The sequence below is a fragment of the Photinus pyralis genome, unplaced genomic scaffold (assembly GCF_008802855.1).
Source record: "Photinus pyralis isolate 1611_PpyrPB1 unplaced genomic scaffold, Ppyr1.3 Ppyr1.4_LG6, whole genome shotgun sequence".
Classification (NCBI taxonomy): domain Eukaryota; kingdom Metazoa; phylum Arthropoda; class Insecta; order Coleoptera; family Lampyridae; genus Photinus; species Photinus pyralis.
The window spans coordinates 5,843,131-5,850,473 of record NW_022170663.1 but is presented as its reverse complement, the minus strand read 5'-3'; positions in this window follow the sequence as shown (position 1 = coordinate 5,850,473).

Below are 7,343 nucleotides of genomic sequence, written 5' to 3'. Positions count from 1 at the left end.
TCATATAACTTCCATTGTCGCACCGGGAGACTAACGCGGCGTCAGTGTAATATGAGTAGTTCCCGTAGCCGAGACCGAGTTGAAGGATTGGCTCTGGGAACTAAAAAAGCTCTAATTTTATCATAACAAACTGTCTAGTTCCAGCATATGCATAAATTACAAACTTTTTATGGGTGGTTTTCTTTGCTCAAAAAAGTATCCGTCCCACTTTTACTTCCTGCGTCTACCGATGATTGGGGACGCCTGTCGTGCCTTGGAGCCCTACACGGTCGCCTAGTTCGCCTATATAGTAGAGCCGACCTTGACATTGTGGCAAAAGGTTCAAGTATTGGGATTTCAGCAAGACTACTTCAGTGATTTAGAAATTCATCTGCTTATCAGAATGTGTTCCGTGTTTTTCCCTACTGAAGGATCGCCCCAACTTCAATACTTCAAAATTTTTATGATTATTTCGCCGAGCAATGTTTGGAGAATGCCTGGGAGAATGTTATTCTTACAAATAAAATGTTGGGAATATATTGATTTGGTGTGCCAACATTATCAGCCGCAAATGGAAGGAACGCCAAGAAGAGCAAAATATATATAATTAGATGACAAAATTAATAATACCTTAACGAAAAGAAATTGGGATCACTTCTTTATTTAAATTCTTAATTCTTTATATACTGTGATTGACGACGTGTACTGTTTGTGTTTTTACCCAAAATCGTGAAATTTTCGTTTTCCTGCCTACTTTATGTCAGGAAACTTTAGTTTCCATGAGAGAGGCAGTAAAACCTTACCAGACTACTTTTTCTCACCTTACCCACCGCACCTGTCACTTTGGTAATGTCTATAATGACTCCTGTCATCACTGACAGATTGACATTAATCAAAAGTTCTATGTGAGAATTGCAATTTTATATGAAATTATTATTTCGGAACTCGTCGGTTAAAATGGCACTTACTTGACTCGGGAATTAAAGTACTCCCCTCGAAGGGGGCTCGTACTTTAATATTTCCCCGTCAGAGATGTGTCATTTTCCTGACTTTTATAGTATAGTTTTTGATAGTACTCCCTAATAATAATATTTATTTACGGATTCTTTGCATGGGTGTTCACCTTTCGAAAATCCCTGCATGTAAACGACAACTGCAATAAAATGTTTTTTTCAAATTTTCGACATCCTTTCATCAAAATCATTTTTGTGGGGCGCCATTGTCTCCTCTTGACGACACCATTATGAAAAAAAAATTTGAAAACGACAATTGTTCCCCTTAAAATACCTACCCAGACGCAAGTGCTTGGCCAGATTTTCAATCAAACTTCGGCCAAAAATTCATATTGGCTGACCGTGCTATTTTTATTGCATCTACAGGAAGGAATGCAACTTTATTATTATTAATTAATGATAATAGCGGCTCCGTTGTCTGAACAATCGTTGCGATGCTATGCTTAATTTTACATAGTCTAAAGTTAACGCACTTTTTTTGACAATTAATGGAAGAGGTGGAAAATCCGCGAAAATAATTAATATTTGAAAGTCCTATCATGTCGATAACAAAAACCAAGAAAGCTTTTACGTAAAAACGAAACAATAACCCTAAAGCAAATCCTCTCATTGCGAATTTAGATAAGGTGGTATAATTGAATGGGAAATAGAGACGATACTACAGTATAATAATACTTGCAATCTATATGCATGTATGCAAGCTGTACTCATCAACAATAACGTAGTTGCTAATAACTAATACGGGGTCGTGTTAAACTCCACCCTTGGGGTTTAATCCTCTGTTGTATATCATGAGTAGCATGTAACATTGTTCTTGCTGGTGGTTACCTATCCCGTCGTGCTAAAGCTTAATGTTGTATATGTGCTACACTTTGTAGAGGGTGGTAGTAACAACATCGGGTGGTACAGTATTTTTTCATTTTCGCGAAAACACCGTCGTAAAAGCAACGGCACGTTATTTGATCATCTCGTTCGTATTTTTAAATGTCTAGGCTCACTATTTATACGTTGCGATGCAATAGTCGTACATTGTAGTGAATTTATCTGTGCGCATTTGGAGGGTGTTTAATTGATGTTCAAATTTGTGTCCACGCTTATAAAATTTATGGTACAATGCATGTAGAGAGTGCAAGGTGCACTTGTTGCCAAATGAATTAATTGCGACAGGTAATATACGAAGGGAATAACTTATTTTATGGATGTTCCAGACAGGATTCTAATAAACATTTTATATTTAGTGTTTATTAGACACATGTTACTTATAATCGCATAATTATCTACAAACTTTAACTTGTTTACGCCGTATTTTATCTTCAGGTAACTTCTAATTTTGACATCTATAAATTTGTTCGGCTATTTTCATTTTCAGCGCATAGGAAATGTTAGATTTTATTACTACTACGCAATAACTAGCAGTTGTGTTGTAGATTACCGGATGCAGGAATGTTTATTTTACAGTCGTCGTTCTTGAAGCAAAATTAGCAAAATGTGGGGGAAAATTCTGTCGATGAAATAGAAAGGCAGGGCAATGAGTCTCGAGGATTTTTGTTGAAAGTAAGAAGGCGTTAATATGTTTGAGTGTAGTGAACACAGGTTTCAACATCGACTGTAATGCTTTGGGTAGAATTACATCTAAATATTGACTTGCAAAATCGCTGTCGGTTGGGATGCAGCACGTCCCTGGGCGTGCTGGTGCCAGACGAGACCAGACTTACCGTGATTGATTGGCTGGTTTGATACCTAGGCCTTAATTGCATTCCAAATGTGTTTACATATACTTTATATCCCACATCACCAGCTTTGTTGATACTGAAGGGATGGATCCTCGACAGTGTTTGCAATAAGGGCGAATGAGACGGTTAGACACTTTTAATTATGAGATGTAAGTGAAATGTACACATTTTCCCCTGTTTTTATCGCTAATTAATGTACCCTGATTGAGATTCGTCAGTTGTATTTATTCGTGAATAAAAGTTATCCAATAAAATTTACTTTGCGGAAACTTTTTGCATTATTTTTGCGTCGGTAGGTATTGGCTATTTTGGAGATAACGCACTACTTATACCAAAATATTAAGGTGAAAACTACTGCCTATGGATTATAAGATAAACGTAATGGAATCTCTAACTGAAAATTTGATAGCGTGGCACAATTTACTCGAATTGAACTCGTGCTGCATTAAAAATGGCACTTGATTAGAATAACCTACACAGGGTGTTCATTTGAAAACTTCCCACCATGAATTTATCGAAAACCACTGATTGAACGAAAAAACGCTGCGACACGTCAAAAGATTCGTCAAGGGGGACAACTTTTTAGCCAAAAACTACTTCACCCCCTTTCACTCTCTGCTCCCCAGGGTCATTCCCTAAAAAATTTTAAATTACAAGTGGTATCTAGTAATAGCTTGTTTGAAAGGTCTTTCGAAGTCCTTCATTTTGTGGTTTGATTTTTTAAAATCGGTCGATTCGTTTTCGAGAAAATTAGAAAAATCTTTATTTAATTTATTTAATCGGCCTATCTTAATTTGTTCAGATTGTTCTGTTCTGTCCAAAGGTCAAATTTTCACTTCCTACAAGTATTACAACGTATACTTGACCATCTTTCTTGACTCTAAAGATCATCATTATCGAAAACCACTCCTCTATCACCAGGGAACGAAAGCTTATGCGTTCCAGATGTGCAACAATAAAAATTAACGTTGGCATCCTGGCATCCATCACGTTGTTGCCCAAAATCGTCAATATGTACCAATTTTCTTGTAAAATGATGCCCAAGTCGAAGGGTAGGGTGCAGCAGGTGTACCTAAGACCTGCCGACTTTCACACCCACCGTCAGGTCACTTGGCAGACATGTATCAATCTTCGATTCACGGGATTCGACCACCCCAATGCTCGTAACGTACACAAAAACTACAATAACCAATATCAGACTAAAATTCTATTAATTCAAACTTACGTAGCCGATTAATAAACGGGTTAACCAAATAAGGAATCCTATGAAAAGAACTTTACCTCGAAAATATATAACAAATGCCACTCACGTAAATACGCTTAGATAAATTTTTCACTTCAAATTTCATCTTTTGCAAAATAAAAACCTGGCATTTCATTGACAAAAGCAAAAATGATTTCCAATCTAACAACACACTCCTAACACACTAAAAGCGCATTCAGTCGGTTACTCAAACTAAGGGTACATTCAACTAAACAACGGGACGTAGGTAGAGATTTCCGGTTTTCAACATTAGATCCGCGTTATTGAACTATATCATTATGTACATTAATTTCCTTGAAAAAAACGGTCCAAATGCATTATAGCAGTCTTCAAAACCTATAAAAAACCAAACACGCGGACCAATAGTACCCAAAACATTAATTCCACTCGGAAAAAGAGCAAAAAAGGATCTCGGCCTTTTCGATTAACATTCCTCAAGTAGTTTCCATTGGACAACACACAAGCATGTATGTTGTAATGTAATGCAGTAAATATCCACGAGTAGCGCAGAGAAAAATGACCATTTTAATTTAAATCGTCATATTCTTATTTTAAAAAATCACAACATACAAATTGTGTTGAGAAAAATTCAAAAGGGATTTTTTGCTCAAAGGAACAGGAATAATTTAACGTGGTAGAAATAAACATACCGCGATTTGCTATCTCTTTGAAGGTGAAATTTATATAACAGAACATTACAGAGACTTCAAAACATTTACGATTAATTAAAATGTGAATTATGAATGAAAATTAAATAGTGCTTTGTAAATTTTATATAATTTATGTACACGAAGATCAGAAGATGTTGCTTTCTATATATTTATACAACTTCATATGTCTGAATTAAGACGACATACGTCCTCCGTAATAACCATTAAATTATACGTAACAACTTGCAGATTCTATACATAGAAACCGTCTATGCAAATTTACGATCATTAAAGCGACATTCACCTATATATAAACGGTAATTGGCTCGGCGGTCAGGTGTTTTTCGGAAAATTGAAAATGCGCGAGCTTTCCGCAAATGGTAACGTAATTCCTGTAGGTTGTTATCTTGTAATTGCCGCTTAATACAGTTAATCGTGCAAGTATTTGTGATACTCAATGTCCGCGATACTGCTTTGAGAGGAATGTTAATTGAAAACATTAGTACGGTAACAAGAATAGTAATGCGATAACTCTACAATTATTAAAGTAATCGTTACTTGCGAAGAACATTTCGATTGGTTTTTATAATGAGCCATATTTACTCTTCAGCTTGTTGGTATTTTCAAAGAAAGCTCGATGTACTAATCGGTATTAAACATCTATCCGCTATGTAGGTTTTTTAACCACTGTAGTCAATAACATTAATGGTGTTTGTGCATAATCAGTGCCTTACTTTGCCTTAATGGCACTTCTTACGTTTACTTAAAAATAAATTTACTTCCAACGCGATATTTGTGTAAATGTGATGATGCGTTGCGAATATATTGGCAGTGAGTTTCAACAGAAAAACGATTACCTATCTGCCAGTAGCGAATTGTTCTGTGAAAACTGGCCACAAATTACAACCCCAGAAGGTGGTATGATTGCTGGCTGAAGAAAGAAACCAATCTGTTCTAATTTCTTCTATTTCATTAATTTACTAACAAAGAATTGCTTTAAACACGTATGGCACCTACTTAGTTTAATTAATACCTATTTTATAAGTGACTGTTATTAATTTTTGCACTCTTTATACCTCTCATTCACTTTGTTTCGCCACCAAAGCCAAGAATAAGTATCTTGCGACTACCCTCTGATCGTTTTTTGTCAAGTTGAACCCCTTTAGGTTCTAAACACTTTTTCCCCGCCATTAAAGAAGTACCTTTTCACCACTTCTTCCCCCACCACTACTAAGATTAAGTATGTGGAGACATCCAACTTATTATTTTGTATAAAGGGCACTCCTCTGAACAATTTTTTGCACTTTTTAAAGCAGCTCCTAACCACTTTTTCTGATGCCGTTAAATCCAAAAATAGATTTCGCAACAGCCCTCTAGTAGTTTTTGCCAAGTTGAGCCCTTCTGCGTTTGAAATAATATTTTCAGCAATACCACAAATGAGTAGGAGGAAACAACCATTTAATTCTCTATAAAATAAAGCTCCTCTGGACCCTTAAAAATCTTTTCCTTGCACTTTTTAACCACTTTTTACGCCTCCCATCCCAAGAATAAGAATGTGGAGACATCCCTCAGGGTATTATCTATATCTTGTAAGATGAAACACCTCGCAATGATTTTGTTCACCCTATAAAATACCTTTTACCCACTTCTCGTGCCACCAGTGCGAAGATTAAGAATCTCGCGACAATCCTTCAGTCGTTTGTTTTGTCAAATTGAGCCCTCTTGGGTTTCAAACAATTTTTTCGGCTTTTAAAGTCTCCTCTCGCCACTTTTTGACCACCCCTACAAAGAACCGGCATGTGCACAAGCACGTTTTCTATTAGGTTGGGCTCCCAAAATTTTTGGAGTTTCCATTCTCCACTTTTTCCGCCACCAATACAAAGTGTAAGTATGCCGAGATCACCCTCCAGCCATTTTCTTTCAAGTTTAGCTCGTTCCGCAGGTTGCCAACAGTTTTCGCTATTCCTTAAAATATCACCAAAAAAATACCGGGGGTGATAACCCTCTGGTCATGTTCTATCAAGATTAACTTTTCTGGGCCCTAAAATTCTTTTTCCAGATCTTCCACCACCAACGCCGACAAAAGTATGTAGAGACAACCCCTGGCTATTCTGTATACAGAGAAACCCTTCTGCACCCGTAACAATTTTCTTCAGTCCGTTATTACCATTTCTTTTCCCTGAAGACCATGATAATTTTGTCTAGTCTATTATTTCTGTAAGGTTTAACTCCTTTGGTTTCCCAACATATTTTTCACCCTAAAAGTCCCCTTCCACAACTTCTTTTACCACATGTACAAGGAGTAAGGAGGACAACACTTTTGAATTCACGTTTAACCTTTGTGGGGCGCCACTAATACCAAGTATGTTGCGGTAACCCAGTAGTCATTTTCTGTCAAGTTTAGCCCCTATGCTCCCAAACAGTTCTTCTAAAATCTCCTTCGACCTCTACTTTCACGACAAATACCAAGAATATGTATATCGACACAACCCTCTCGTGATTTCTGTAAATCAAGACACTTCTGAACGTGTAACATTTTTTCTCCTCCACTAAGGGTTCCTGTAGTCTTCTTTTTTTTTGTCACCAATACCAAGAAAAGTATGTGGAGACAAAAATATGGTTATTATCTGTAAAATGAAGTACCTACTTATGAGCCCTTAAATATCTATTCCACATTTGGAGGCCCCCTTCACCTTCTTCCGCT